General features: G+C 38.3%; 1 protein-coding gene across 1 annotated transcript in view; it reads right to left on the reverse strand.

The window, feature by feature from the left end:
• PTN (pleiotrophin) overlaps positions 1-4,620 on the reverse strand; it is a 114,084-nt gene extending 109,464 nt beyond the window's left edge. Inside the window, exon 1 of the mRNA XM_032761868.2 lies at positions 4,286-4,620. The gene's annotated coding sequence lies outside the window, so the exon portion shown is untranslated. The remainder of the gene's footprint in view (positions 1-4,285) is intronic.
• Between the last annotated feature and the right edge of the window lie 10,579 nt (positions 4,621-15,199).

Consider the following 15,199-nt stretch of genomic DNA (forward strand, 5'->3'; position numbering starts at 1 on the left):
GGGGGTATAATGGATTTAATTGAGATCTCCTTTAAATACATTTCTAATAAAGAATTTCACAAGTTCACACCACTTACCAAACACACGGTATTAGATATTGTGAAACCATAGAGACAGACACCATGTTCTATTTCTTAAACATACTACCTTGTCCAGCACAATGTAGTATCAGGCATCCAACATACGTACAATAAATATTGTTAAATTGGCTGGCCACATGAGCAAGAAAAATTGTATTGTTGGAGTAGGACCCCGGGAGGATGTGATGGAGATGAGTAACTCCAGCTGCACTGCTATATTGATGCTGGGAAACTGAGAAGAGAATGAGGTCAACATTGCAGTGATGAAAATGTTGCCTGACCCTTAGCCAGGGTCTTGAATCACCAAAAAAAAAAAAAAAAAAAAAAAAAAAAAAAGGGGGAAAAATGCCATTGAATCAGTAGAGAGGGCACTGGTGTTGAAAACATCAGCTAGGAAGGTCCAAGCTTCCACGAATGCCAACACATGGGCAGGCATTCCTGGTACATCCGTACATAGAGAAATGTATGCCATCATAGCAAGAGGGAATTGGGCAAGATGTTCTGGGACCTGTTGGATGGGAAATAGTGGCAACCGAATTAATGGAGAAATGAGAGAAAAGAGGGAGAAATAGGTAAATGTAAAAGCAGGAAGAAAAGGGAGCAAAGGGTTAGAGACACAGAATGCTATTTGTGTTTTAAAATGACGTTTTAGCTTTTGCTAAGAGCAATTCTTAGAATTAAGAGCCCAATTATCAGTTACTGTGACTCACTTTTTTCAAGATTAATATGCAGCACTTGATTTTTGTTACACCATGTGTGACGTTAAAAAATAATCTAAGAATTCTATTTTTAGAAAACTGGATATGATTTTTTTCTATTTGATATCACTTTATCTAAATCTACTATGAAAAAATGGTTCAATAAATAAACCCTAGAAAAATGAATTAAATTTCATTTCTAAAAATATCTCAAACATGAAGGAGTCATTGTATTCCTTGTCCACCCTGAAGAAATAGGGATTTGTGGTGAATGTGATCTACATAATTAAGTCCACAATATTACCATATTTACAATACCCTCTGATAATGTTTCATCATAGCTACCCTTTTAAGCTACTGTTTTAATTTCTTATTTACTAAATGCCAAAATAGAAAGAAAAAGAGGCTTGCTATATTTTACAATCTAGAAATATTGTAATGACACCGTGAAAACTATGCCGCACACTAGACTGGCTTGAAGTGGATGGAAAAATAGCCCAGTGGGTGGAAACTTGAATTGTCCATAAACATCAGAAGGAAAAACAACTTTCCATGAGGTCATGGCCCAAATTCCACTTAAGCCAATTGACTCTGGATGGAAAAAAGCAAGCCTAGCTCATAAAAAGAAGGTTCATATCTGAGTATCATTTTGCCTCCCCTCCCACAGCAGTGACATGACCTTGTGCCAGAAGGAGACAAAAACTCTTCGATTATTCATTTAGAACAGAAGCCAGAGGAAAAAGCACTCCTCACCCTTATGGAGAAGCCCAACTCAATATCACTAGCAAAGCCATGGAACAAATGCCACTGGAGGGCTCCCACTCAGCCTCATGCTCCAGAGAAAAGCACATCTCAAATTGGGCTGAGGTGCACTCAGGTGTGGAGGACGTTTGCACTCATCACGTTGGGTGGTCTCAGTCTGGACACCTCCTTCAGGAGAGAAGTCAAGAACAACTCCCCATATCGTTAGGCCGCCATATTAAAAAGCATAATTTTTAGAGAACTGGAATTTGCATTCTGAATTCTGACTTCAGGCCCTCAATCTGTTGTTAATTTATCACACCATTTTCAATGAGCCGGGTAAACTCAGTTTTGTGGGAAATTTTTGAATAGTAATTAAAAACGCCACATCACAAATAGGAATATGATCAGAATTCATGTGAGAATGCCATGTCAGTGAGAAAGCAAAATATCTTCAAAGGAAAAATAAAATATTTAAAGTTAAAATATTTGATATCTAAGATTGATTTTATTTTAAAAAGTGATTCAACTATCTGGGGATCTTATTTCTCTCTGTTGTTTTCAACAACTAGTTTTTTATGAAATTTTAAACCAGGCCCTTGGCTTGACTGAAATTTTTTTAAAAAAATTAAAATGCTCATTAAAAAGAATGTAGCTCTTGTTATGTGTTGCTATATGTGAAGCCCAAATAAGGCACGTGGAAAATATCAATAAATTAATACGTTTATTATTCCAAATCTCATGATCTCATGGAAAGAGGTCTAAAAAAACAGAGAATTATATACTATATATATAATACATTAGCGTATAAATACAGTTAGGTATACCTTATTACTCTAATTCTCTATAATATCTCATTTAAAGTCAGGTAATTAAAAAGTCACGTATCTAATAGTACTTTTATTTATCTCAAGCTCTAGCTTTGAGAACATAATGCATTTGCATCGACAAGCAAACAGCTGGAACACAGCACCTAATGCTGTTATATGTGGCTTCAGGTGGGAGTTCCTTATAGTGGCTTTTCACTAAATGCAGAAAAAGATGTCCTAAAGGGAGCAAGTGAGCAGTGGCAGAAAAAAGATCACTTTCTATTTATTTAAAGTGCAATTAGAGAACTTAAGGCCCAAGTTTCTTAAGGCACAAAAGAATGGCATTAGAGTTTTTTTTTTTTAATAATATAATTTTTTAAAATCTCATCTTCTAATTTAAATGAAAAAGTACAAATATTGCCAGTCTGAAATAACTCATGTCCCAATGGAAGAAAAAAATATTCATTCTAATTTCCTCTGAATTTAACTGGACTATATTTTTTAAATGACTTGGCCTTTCAAGTGCATAATTTACTTAAAAGGAAACATAATGAAGACGGAAAATACAGCTTTATTCTCTGTGTTAGGAGACTTCTTTTTTGTTTCATTGTTATTAACTTGCAATATTTCTACTTATCAATGCATTCCCAGATAATTAAGGGGCTAAAATGGGCCCTGCTGTTTCATCAATTCCACATTTGCCTAGGATCATAAAATTGTTTCATTATGTTATTAGTTCAAAAGCTCTTTTTGGTAACTCCTGAATCTCCTCCCAGACTCCTCTCTCCAGCACACACACACACACACACACACACACACACACACGCACACACACACACACATCACCCCTTTCTCAAGCTGCTAAAGCAAAATGCCTGATAACTCTTAAAATGAGAGATGCCCAAGGACTAGAGCTTTAATATTTTCTCCTCTTAGGACCCCTACCCCTCCTATTTTCTGAATGTGTCCCAAACTTACAAAGCAGCTCTTAACAGACACAAGCGTGAGTTAACACTAGAGTGTATATAAACTGCATGTGTGTGTTCCTGTAAGTGTGTGTGTGTTGTGCCATGTTATGTCATGGAAAAAGGGGTGTGTGTGTATGGAGAGGAGAGAGGAGGTTTCATTTTCCATCTATTAAGTAAGAAAGGAGTTGAATATATTCCTCTCAAAAAAATTTTCTTAACTTATTAGGAACAACAACTCAGAAATTCTAAATATCTAGTAAATTGGTAACAAATATATCCTAAATTTATGTGGGTCAAATTAAAAGTTCAAGGGTCTATGTACAGGGCAGTTCTTTAAATTTGCATTCAAATGAGAGATGGGACTCCAGGTGTGTCTTCTAAACTTTGGACCTAACCACTTCTGGAACCATTCCTGGGCTGTCAGGTGGGAAGAGGGGTGCCAGTAGTTCTGTGAGAGACCTTCTATGTCAGCTAGCACTGGGAGGAACAAGCCCCCACAGCTTACCTAGAAATGTCAGCTAAGAGTCATGGGCTGGCGGGCTCTGGGGCAATCAGAGAATCAGAGAGAGATTGGGAAAAAGAGAGCTGCTTGTTCAGGCTGCCTTACTTTCTCTCCACCTACCCAGCCAGAGACACACCTACTAAAGCTCCAGGTTTTACAAAAAGCAAAGATGCACTCTCCAGCCCACCCTGTCTTGCTCTCCAGCTGGTAGCTGGAACACGGTCCAAATGCATGCTTAACATCACAAAAACTTCTTTCCTTTCACTTACCTAAGCACACCCGAACCAACCTAACCTGAAACCCCAAAAATATGCCTCCCTTGGCCTCTGGAGCAAGTCAGTTTTGAAAGCAGTCCTATCAGCAAAGACACCAGGCAGCCTCTCTCACTCCTACCACCATCATCTGCTGGCACCCAGAAAAGTGGCACAGGGTGAAGGCAAACTCGATCGAAGAGCCCTCCGAGAAATCGTACATTCCTCTCACTTACTTTGAGTTGCAAACGTCCTCTCTGGCGCTCAGTCGGCCTTTGTTGCGAGGGGCGAGGTTGCTACTGCTGAGTCCAGGTACCCGGCTCGCTGCAGCTTCTGCTTGGGCGGCTGCTGCTCTCCCCGCCTTCTGGACGGATGACTCACTGGTCTCTTTCTTCCCCTCTCTCCACTTTGGATTTTCCTCTGCTCTGGGGCTCTCTTGGCGGGATTTTTGGACTGGAAGGCGGGGAACCTGATTCTGCCTTTGACTCAATTACGCCCTGACAGGGAGGGAACGGAAGAGAAATGGAGAATGGGAGGGATAAGAGGAGCAGGCCAGGAGGACGCAGGCTGGGCGAGGGAGGCAGAGCGCTTTGCACTCGAGAGCTGATTGGGAAGCTTATTAAAAGCTGAAATACTCCAGGGGCAGTCTCTCCCCGCGGAGCAAGAAAACGGATTTGAACCAAGAGGCCATGAGATGGTACCTTGTTTTGTTTTTAGCAGAGACGAAACACAACATTTCTTTTCCAAACTCCACCCATGATTTATTCTTCAGATGAGTGCAAAGCCACTTTGCCAAATAGGATATTTTAAATGGACAATTGATGGCATTTTAGGTTACAGTTTGGGCCCCCCACAATCCTTTAATGATATTCAGGATGAAAAAGCACTCTCTTCAAACCAGCCTCTTCTGCCACCCACGAAAGCCCTCCCTATACACAGAGGCAGTTACCTAGCTGTCAGTCACATCTCACCTGCAAAGCACAAAACGTACAAAGCACTTTTTCTCAATTGTCACGAAGAGTGACAGACGTCTCAAAGTTCCCAATTAAGTGCTACTTACCTTTCCTTTTTTGGTTTCCTTGGTGCCTTTAGCAACCTATTTAGTATCATGCCTTTGACACCCAAGAATTTAGAAGATTCGTCAGTGTAGCTCAAACTCTTAGGTTTGTAGAACTTGGAGGCTGGGCTTTGCGTCTCTGGAATTTTCATCTCATTCAGTAGAGGAAAGATGCTAAGGCAATGCATAGGTAAATATTTATGATATAGATGAGATAAAAGTATTGTGTAAAAGGATTAAGATGTATTACACAAATTCACCCAAACATTTTCAAAATGTAAATTTCGAGATTTTCTGCCACTTAACAGCTTTTCCTGCTCCTTAGCTAGTTCCTTTTACCTACTTTTACTGGTCAGCTTATCATTTGATGGCGTCCATCCCAAATTGGTTGTAAAATAGACTGGCATTTTTCATAGTTCTAAGGTTACATCCCTTCATTTCAATTTGACAAATATTTATTAAGCAACTTGTTTACTTAGAACTATCCTTAAACCCCCAAATTAGAAGCATTGTCTTGTGGCAAGTAGTTTTTAGGGACTTGGGGCTCTTGTATTGACTACTACCTGTAGAAATGTCCCTTGGAGAAGTTAGCTGGAACCAAAGACGTGGCTCTACAAACTGGATCAAGCAGTCAATCAAGCTTTTCAAAAGGAAGGGAATCAGAGATGCACTTACATACCTACAGTTTATCCCCCCTCCCAAACTCTTCATACACATACCACATACAATTCTCAAATGAAATAACTAAATAAGGAAGCTGTGTTCCTTTCTCCTACACACAGGCTTCAGGTTACCTGTTTTCCTTTTTTGATTCCACTTCCGTATGAAGCAAGCAGTGTTTGTTTTCATCGGATTTCACCTGTATAAAATGTGGAGGAATGCACATTTTTTTTATTATACTTTAAGATTTTTATTATACTTTAAGGTTCAGGGTACATGTGCACAACGTGCAGGTTAGTTACATATGTATACATGTGCCATGTTGGTGTGCTGCACCCATTAACTCGTCATTTAACATTAGGTATATCTCCTAATGCTATCCCTCCCCCCTCCCCTACCCCACAACAGGCCTCGGTGTGTGATGTTCCCCTTCCTGTGTCCATGCGTTCTCATTGTTCAATTCCCACCTATAAGTGAGAACATGCGGTGTTTGGTTTTTTGTCCTTGTGATAGTTTGCTGAGAATGATGGTTTCCAGCTTCATCCACGTCCCTACAAAGGACATGAACTCATCATTTTTTATGGCTGCATAGTATTCCATGGTGTACATGTGCCACATTTTCTTAATCCAGTCTATCATTGTTGGGCATTTGGGTTGGTTCCAAGTCTTTGCTATTGTGAATAGTGCCACAATAAACATACATGTGCATATGTCTTTATAGCAGCATGATTTATAATCCTTTGGGTATATACCCAGTAACGGGATGGCTGGGTCAAATGGTATTTCTAGTTCTAGATCCCTGAGGAATCACCACACTGACTTCCACTATTAACATTTTTCCCAGTCCCTTTACTGAAAAAGATATCTCAGCATTCTATTAACACTCCATAGGGGCAAAGTTTCTAAGGCATTGAACAAAGAGCTATCCATTTTCTTTCTGTTCTTCAGCTTTATCTTAACATATACAAACGTAACATACAGCTAGCTACCAGTTAGGTGAACAATGCTGGCTTGATTGAGGTGTTCTCCATAGGGTTGATAAAGTAAGCATGAGATTCCCATGATTTCTACTCAATTCCATATGTTACATCAAAAATATCACCCTTTATTCAGATGGGTATATACTAAAATTGCATACATCAGTGATTATCAGTTGGGAGCAATTTTGCCCTCCAGGAAAAGTGAATAATGTCTGGAGATAGTCTTGGTTGTTGCAACCTAGGGGAAGGGGTTGCTCTGGATCTAGTGGGTAGAAGCCGGGGATGCTGTAAAACATCATACAATGCATAGGACAGCCTTTGTTACCAGAAAGGGGTCCCGGTCCAGACCCCAAGAGAAGGTTCTTGGATCTGAGTTGCAAGAAAGAATTCAGGGCAAGTCCATAGAGTAAAGTGAAAGCAAGTTTATTAGAGAACTAAAGGAATAAAGAATAGCTAGCTACTCCACAGGCAAAGCAGCCCCAGTGGCTGCTGGCTGTCGATCTTTATGGTCATTTCCTGGTTGTATGCTAAACAAGGGGTAGGTTATTCATGAATTTTCCTGGAAAGTGGTTGGCAGCTCCCAGAACTGAGGGTTCTTCCCCTTTTTAGACCATATATGGTAACTTCCTGACATTGCCATGGCATTTGTAAACTGTCCTGGTGCTGGTAGGAGTGACTCTTGGCATGCTAATATGTTATAACTAGCATATGATGAGCAGTGAGGACGACCAGAGATCACTCTCCTGGCCATCTTTGTTTTGGTGGGTTTTGGCCGCCTTCTTTACAACAAGCTGTTTTATCAGTAAGTTCCTTACGACCTGTATCTTGTGCCAATCTCCTATCTCATCCTGTGACTTAGAATGCCTAACCTCCTGGGAATGAAGCCCGGTAGGTCTCAGCCTTATTTTACCCAGCCCCTATTCAAGATGGAGTCACTCTGGTTTAACTGCCTCTGACACCTCCACAACAAAGAATTATTTGGCCCAAAATGTTAACAGGGCTGAGGTTAAGAAAACCTAATGTTATTCACCATGGTATTTTAAAAATGAAAAGACAGATTAAAGAGAGTTTTTTTTAATCAATAGAAATTTATGAGATTGAGATTAGTCATAATTTAATTCAATCCAGCATTTTCATCAAAGTTGAAGTAGAATATGTTTTCTAATACACAGTGAAATACGCAATTTCAAATCCAAACTTCATCCTAGGGCATAGTCAAGGGTCTGTTGATTCCAGAGTCCAAGTTATTTCATTCATTAGGCTAATATTCTTTAAGCACTTAAGTCTTTAGCTTAATAGAGCCATGAAGAAAAACTGTTGACAATCCCTACTCTCAGATACCCTATGTTGTTGTTCTTTCTTTCTTTTTTTTGAGATGGAGTTTCACTCTTGTTGCCCAGGCTAGAGTGCAATGGCGCTATCTCGGCTCACCCAGGTTCAACCAATTCTCCTGCTACAGCCTCCCAAGTAGCTGGGATTACAGGCATGCACTGCCACGCCTGGCTAGTTTTGTATTTTTAGTAGAGATGGGGTTTCTCCATGTTAGTTTGGCTGGTCTCAAACTCCCGACCTCAGGTGATCCACCCACCTCGGCCTCTCAAACTGCTGGGATTACAGGCGTGAGCTGCCACGTCCAGCCCTAAGTTGTTGTTCTTAATGAGTCCATTAAAATTTTTTAATAGATGTGATAAGTAACATGAAAAAATAAGGCAATGATGGAAGATAAAGTGTCAATGTGGGAGAGAAAAGTCTCCTTGGGATGATAGTTGACAGAAGACTTAAAAGAATTGAGGATACTGGCCAAGTAAGTATTTGGGGGAAGAGCCTGTAGGCAAAGGCATCAACAAAGGCAAAGACTCTGAGGTCTGACCTTGCCCCAAGTTTTTTGGGGAAGAAAAGGAGGTCACCGTGGCAGGAACTCAGTGAGAGGAGGCAGGCATTAAGGGAAATAATGGGCCGGATCACCTAAGTCCACTGTAAGGAATTTCATTTTTGCTCTGAATGAAGTGGGAAGCCATGAAGAGTGACTAAACCTGACTCTGGTTTAAAACGTCCTCTCTGCTGCGTTGAATAGAGCACAGGAGGATGAGGGTGGAAGCAGAGAGCCCAATAGGAGGCTACTGCACTAACCCACTCCCCAAAAGTCTTCCCCTTGTTCCTGTTTCTTGTGCAAAGTAATTAACTCCAAACTTGCCCTTTAGCACTTTCTCTGCCCACCCAAGCTCCTGTCAGCAGTGACTTTGGCTTGCTAATGTCAGTTCTCAGCTTCTCCAGGTGTAATGAACATGCCCCTTGCATGAGTGTTACCAGGCCAAAATATAACTAATGCAAGGTGATTTGAAATCACAGAAATTATAACATCTCCTAAGGGTATTTTGAAAATGAGGCTGCTGATTTTGCAGTGGCAAATGCAAGGAGAAGTGTGATCAGCATGAAGTTTAAAAAGGTGAAGGAACCTGATGAAAAATTTGTCAGCTTGTCTCTTGGATTGCCTACTTGACAGGATGTTTAGAGTCTTGATTACCACTCCAGGTTCTTCAATATCCCTAGAATTTAAAAGGACAATTCATCAAACTTTCACAGCGTTCTAGAAGCCCCATTAATACATCTCTCTCCCTCTCTCTGAAATATTTGAAAGGTAATAAAAACAAACCTTCTACTTTGTTTTTTTACTGCTGTGACAAGATTACAAAATTTACTTCTATATTAGATATATTTTATAATAATTATGATTTTTTTATTAAAAAAACATAAAGCAAATAAAAATGGCTTAGAAATTTTAGGAATTTATCTCACAAACAACACAAGTTGATAAAGTCAATGCTTCCAAGTCTTCAACAACTGAAGTCTTTCTATCTTTTGACTCTGCATTTTCAAATTTGCAGCCCAATGCTCTTCAATATGGTTTCAAGGAGCTCCAATCATACCTGGCTTTAAAGGTTTAAAATAGACCCAAATTCTAGCGCAGAATAGGTCAGCTTCTCTAGTCACATAGCCATACAGACTATGTCAGCATGAGGAAGAGGCAAACAGAATTTGGGAAGCAAACAATGCCTGCTACAATTTCTCCCTAAAAAGTTACAAATTTTGACTTTATCAGTGTCTTATGCATCTAAGCAGCTTGACTTAAGACCCTCAATCTTGTATTTTTTGTCGAGAACTGCTAAAATCAAGGTTCTGAAAGAGCAGGTCTTGGACAATGACCTCACTCAGACTTACACAGAAAATTAGACCTGAAATATCAAAAGAAGTTTGATCACACATTACAAGAAAACAAAATATACAGAGCAAAATATAAAATGAACACGGATGCAAAAGTCTTTAACAAATATCGTATCAATGCGATTAATGTATAAAAAGTATAATGCTATGCATCATATTAGATATTTATTTCAGGAATGCAAGTTAGGTTTTACATGTAAAAAATAAAATTCATATTTACAGATTAAGCAGGGGAAAGGGGGAATACATTAATATATATAGGAAAAGCATCTGACAGAATTCAACATCCATTCATAATTTAAAACTCATCAACTTAAGAATATGAAGACTACTCTTGTTCCGATAAGAGATATCCACAGAAAGCTAAAGGATACTTAATAGGAAAAGTGAATACTTTCCACCTAAAATCAAGAAAACCCAAGAATGGCCACTCTTACCACTTTTATTCTATATTGCATGAGAAATCCTAGCCAATAAAATAAGTCCAGAAAAAGAAAAAAATGAAGAGGAGGGGCACAGTTGGCTTTATTTTCAGATAACTTGAGTATATACATAGACATTGATCAAAAATGCACAGAAAAGCTTCTAGAACTAATTTATGACTCTACGTGGATACAAGTTAATATTATAAAGATCAATTTTATTTCTATTTCTAACGATGAACAATTATCAAAAATATGAAATATTTGGTGGCTTATGCCTGTAATCCCAGCACTTTGGGAGGCCGAGGTGGGCAGATCACGAGATCAAGAGATCGAGACCAGCCTGGCCAACATGGTGAAACCCCATCTCTACTAAAAATACAAAAATTAGCTGGACGTGGTGGCACCTGCCTGTAGTCCCAGCTACTCGGGCAGCTGAGGCAGGAGAATCGGTTGAACCTGGGAGGTGGAGGTTGCAGTGAGCCAAGATCGTGCCACTGCACTCCAGCCTGGTGACAGAGTGAGGCTCTGTCTCAAAAAAAAAGAAAAAAAAAACAAAGAAAAGAAAGAAAGAAATACTTAGAGATAACTTTAGCAAAATATTTTCAAGCCTTATTCATTGAAAGCCACGGAACATTTCTGAGATAACTTATAGAACACCTAAATAGAGAGATTCGTCATGTTCAGCAATTTGAAAATTTAAGATTGTTATGACGTACATTCTTTGCATATTTATCTATAGATAAATATCATTAAAGCCAAATTCCAATAAGTGCCTTTACAGAAATTGACAACCTGAAACCAAAATTTATATGGAAGCGCAAAGGACATAGACTAGGCAAACCATTTTTGAAATAAAAAAGCCAGAGTACTCTACTTGGTCTCCCTATAAACCTACAATAATCAAGATTATTGTACAGTACTGGCATAAAGATAGACTTATAGAACAACAGGAAACAATGGTCAGTTCACAAATAGAATCAAACATTTTTCAATGGGGAAAGGATAGGTTGTCCAGCAAATGATGCTGAAAGAACTGGATATCCATATGGAAAGACAAACTCTGAGATCATAGAAAAAATTAACTCAAAATGAATTAAAGGCCTAAACATAAAAGCAAATGCTATAACATTTCTACAATATAATAAGAGAAAATCTTTGTTATTTTTGGGGTAGGCAAAGATTTCTTAGCTAGCATGTAAAAAGTACAAACTGTTAGTAAAATATTGATAAATTAAAATTTTGCTCCTTGAAAGCCATCATTAAACATAATAGGCCAGGCACAATGGTTCACACCTGTAATCCCAGCACTCTGGGAGTCCAAGGCAGGAAGATCACTTGAGGCTGAGAATTGGAGACCAGCCTGGGCAACACAGTAAGACCTCATCTCTACAAAAAAATAATTTTTTGAAAAAATTAGCTGGGTGTTGTGGTACATGCCTGTAGTCCAAGCTGCTAGGCAGGATGAGGTGGGAGGGTCAGTTGAGCCAATGAGTTCGAAGCTGTAGTGAGCTATGATCACACCGCTGCACTCCAATCTGAGGGACAAAGCAAAATCTTGTGTCAAAAAAAAAAAAAGGGAAGAAAGAAATACATTAATTAATAATCACAATAAGGCAATCCAGAGAATGCAAATATTCTCATAATACATGTCTGACAAAGATAACCCAATAATCAGAAAGCAATCAATCCAACAAAAAATAGGCAAAAGATTTCAATAGACACTTTGCAAAAGAAAATATGTAAATGCCAATAAGCGTATGAGAAATGCATTCCTTCATTTGCCCTGTCAAAGAAAAGCAAACTAAAACCTCAATGAGCTGCCACCTACACACCTACTCAAAGAGCTAAAATTAAAAGGACTGGAAATCCCAAGTGTTGGTAGGAATGTAAAATAGTACAACCACTTTGGAAAACCATTTGACAGCTTCTTATAAATTAAACATGCACCTACCATATGATTAGACTTCCCTAGACATATTAGACTATTCACTCTTAGGTATTTGCTCTAGAGAAATATGTGTCCCAAACAAAAGTTTGTACATAGATGCCCATAGCATCTTTATTCATAATAGTTCCAAATTAGAAATCCATCAATTGATGAATATAATATTAAAATTTAGAGCCATTCAATGAGATATTATTCATCAATAAAAGAATAACCTACTGATAAATGAAAAAATATGGATTAACTTCAAAAACACTGCACAGAGAAAAACAAGCCAGACACTTATGAGCATATATTGTATATGCTGATTTCATTATATGAATTTCTAGAGAAAGCAAACCTAAGGGTTTGCACTGGCAAAACATAGATCAGTGGTTGGCTGGGACTGTAAGCTGGGAAGGCAGAGAGAAATTGATAGAACTACTAAATATTCTACTAATGTGGTGACTACATGGAATATACACTTGTCAAAAGTCATCAAACTGTACACTTAAAATGGGTGCATTTTATTATGCATAACTAAAATTCCTGACTGTATCTCAATAAAATTAATTTAAGAAATAAAATAAGCTGGGCACTATGGCCCAAGACTGTAGTCCCAGCCACTGGGGATGCCGAGGTAGGATTGCTTGAGTCCGGGTGTTCAAGGCCAGCCTGGGCAACATAGCAAGACCCTGTCTCTAAAAAAAAATAAAATAAAATTGACTGTGTAGTCAGATTGGCTGATTTCAAAGCCTATGCCTTTTACCCACACTATCTGTGTGACTTTTGGTATGTTACTTAACCCCTCTGTGCCTTGGGTTAACATTTGTAATGTAAGGATAATAACATTTCTTGTCCCATAAGTTTGCTAAAAATTAAACATTTAACATGTTTATAATGCTGTTTGGTAATTAATAAACACTATATTATCACTTATCAAATTAAAAAGAATCTTTAAAAATACCACATTAAATTCTGGGCCAGATACTGCATTAAGTTGGAACTTCATGTGAGAAAAAAAAAAAAAAAGTATGCTGTGAAGTAGCAAATCCTTTAAACATACATTCTGTTAAGGAAAAGTTGTATCCTTTCAAAAGTAGTTTGTATCCTTTCAAAAGAGACTTTCAAAAGTAGTTTCTTCATTTGAAGAAATCGATTTTATTTGTTTGTTTCTCAAAGTAGATTCCGAACTCCTATTATTAACAGATATTCTATTGGTATCAATCAGGAGGGATGTCTGCAGTGTGTAAGTGCCTGGCCAGTCAGCCCTCTGAGATTCTGCTTCAGGACTAGCTCATTCAGGACAGCATGTGCTCGGTCCTCAAAGAGATTACATACATGGCTCTACTGACATATGCATATGAGTTTACAGTGATAGGTTGCTTTCTTGGTCCAAAAGAAAAAGCTTCCAAGTAAAGATTAAGGAAAATGAAAGAAGACTCAATAGAAATGGAAGAGTTTATACTGGGTTTTGAAAAATGGGTTTAGAAAAAATGCAGTGAGTGGAGTCAGGGATGTCTATTATTTTAGACTAGGAAGCCCCAGAAGTCCAGGAGGAGTTCTAGAAATGGTTCATAGAACATTTTGGCTGAAGCAAACAGAAAAGATCAAGAAGCAAACCTGAGGTGGGGTGAAGTTTACCTTGCGGCAGATCTTGAGTTTTCTTTTATTATAGACATTACAGTGACTTGGGAGTGTTCCAATACAGACTGACACAATGCAGGTTCTATTTAGGAAGATTAATTTGGCAGATGTATAAAGCATGGAGTCAGCCTAAAAGAAAAGAAATCTATTAAGAACCTGTCAGTCTTTCTTTCAAAAATATAAATATTTATAGCATTAGGCAAAATGTACTTGAAAGGCATTATCTAAAATTTGGCCTTTACTAATGCACATGTTTTTTGTACAATCTCCAGTGCATTATTTCTCATAGCCAGGTAACTCTCCCCAGTGGGCTCTGTATACAACATGCTTTTTCAGGCCTCATAGGTTCTTACTATTTTCCATACCTGTAAGGGTTTTCCTGGTCTGCTACATGTACCTAAATGCTACCGTTTAGTCAAGTTCTCCCTAAACTATAAAGCCTTTCTAGGATTACTTGGCCACACTGAGCTGCCCAGTATGGCACTACCTGTCTCAGAGCTCACTCTTTATTTAAAAAAACAAACAGTGAGTTGTCCTTTGAAAGGCATGCAGATACAAGAATCTGGAGTCAAACTTGAGCTGAAGTAGGATTCCCTTCATCTGCTGTTGAGTTGTTTTCTGACTTTGGATAAATCACTAATGGCTCTTGACCTTCATTTTCTTACCTCTAAAATATAAGACTGGCAATATTTAAAATTCCTGCTGTTCTAAGTATGAAACTAGACATTTTATTACAATTTTAGGAACGTAGAAGCCCTTAAAGATATAGTCGCAGGAACACACCCCCTTAAATATTGACATCTTCAAGTACTACAACAGCACTGCCTTCTCTGAATAATGTAAATTTTACAAAGTCTTTCACATGCATTTTATCATTTAATGCATATCATGAACGCTGTAAGGTTAGATATTGAAGCTGAAGTTTAATCCTATAATGAAGAGGGTGACAACTTTTCATCAGGGCATTTATGCGTTACCTAAGAGTTCTTCTCTCCCTCTTTCCTGCTACCTCTCAGCTGGTTCCAGAAAATGGGAGTATTTTGTACCTGGAATTAACTGATTTCTCACTAATGGCAATTCTGTAATATAGTGAAAAGGAGCAAGTTTATCTACATGTATTCAATTTAGATCTTATTTAAGGCATTAATATTTCTATTTTATATAAATTGATTTTTAAGGGAATTAGGCAAAGAGATGAAAGCTTGGTCACTGTGTTATGATGCATTGGAGCTCTG

Source organism: Hylobates moloch, unplaced genomic scaffold (assembly GCF_009828535.3).
Source record: "Hylobates moloch isolate HMO894 unplaced genomic scaffold, HMol_V3 SCAFFOLD_1, whole genome shotgun sequence".
Lineage (NCBI taxonomy): Eukaryota > Metazoa > Chordata > Mammalia > Primates > Hylobatidae > Hylobates > Hylobates moloch.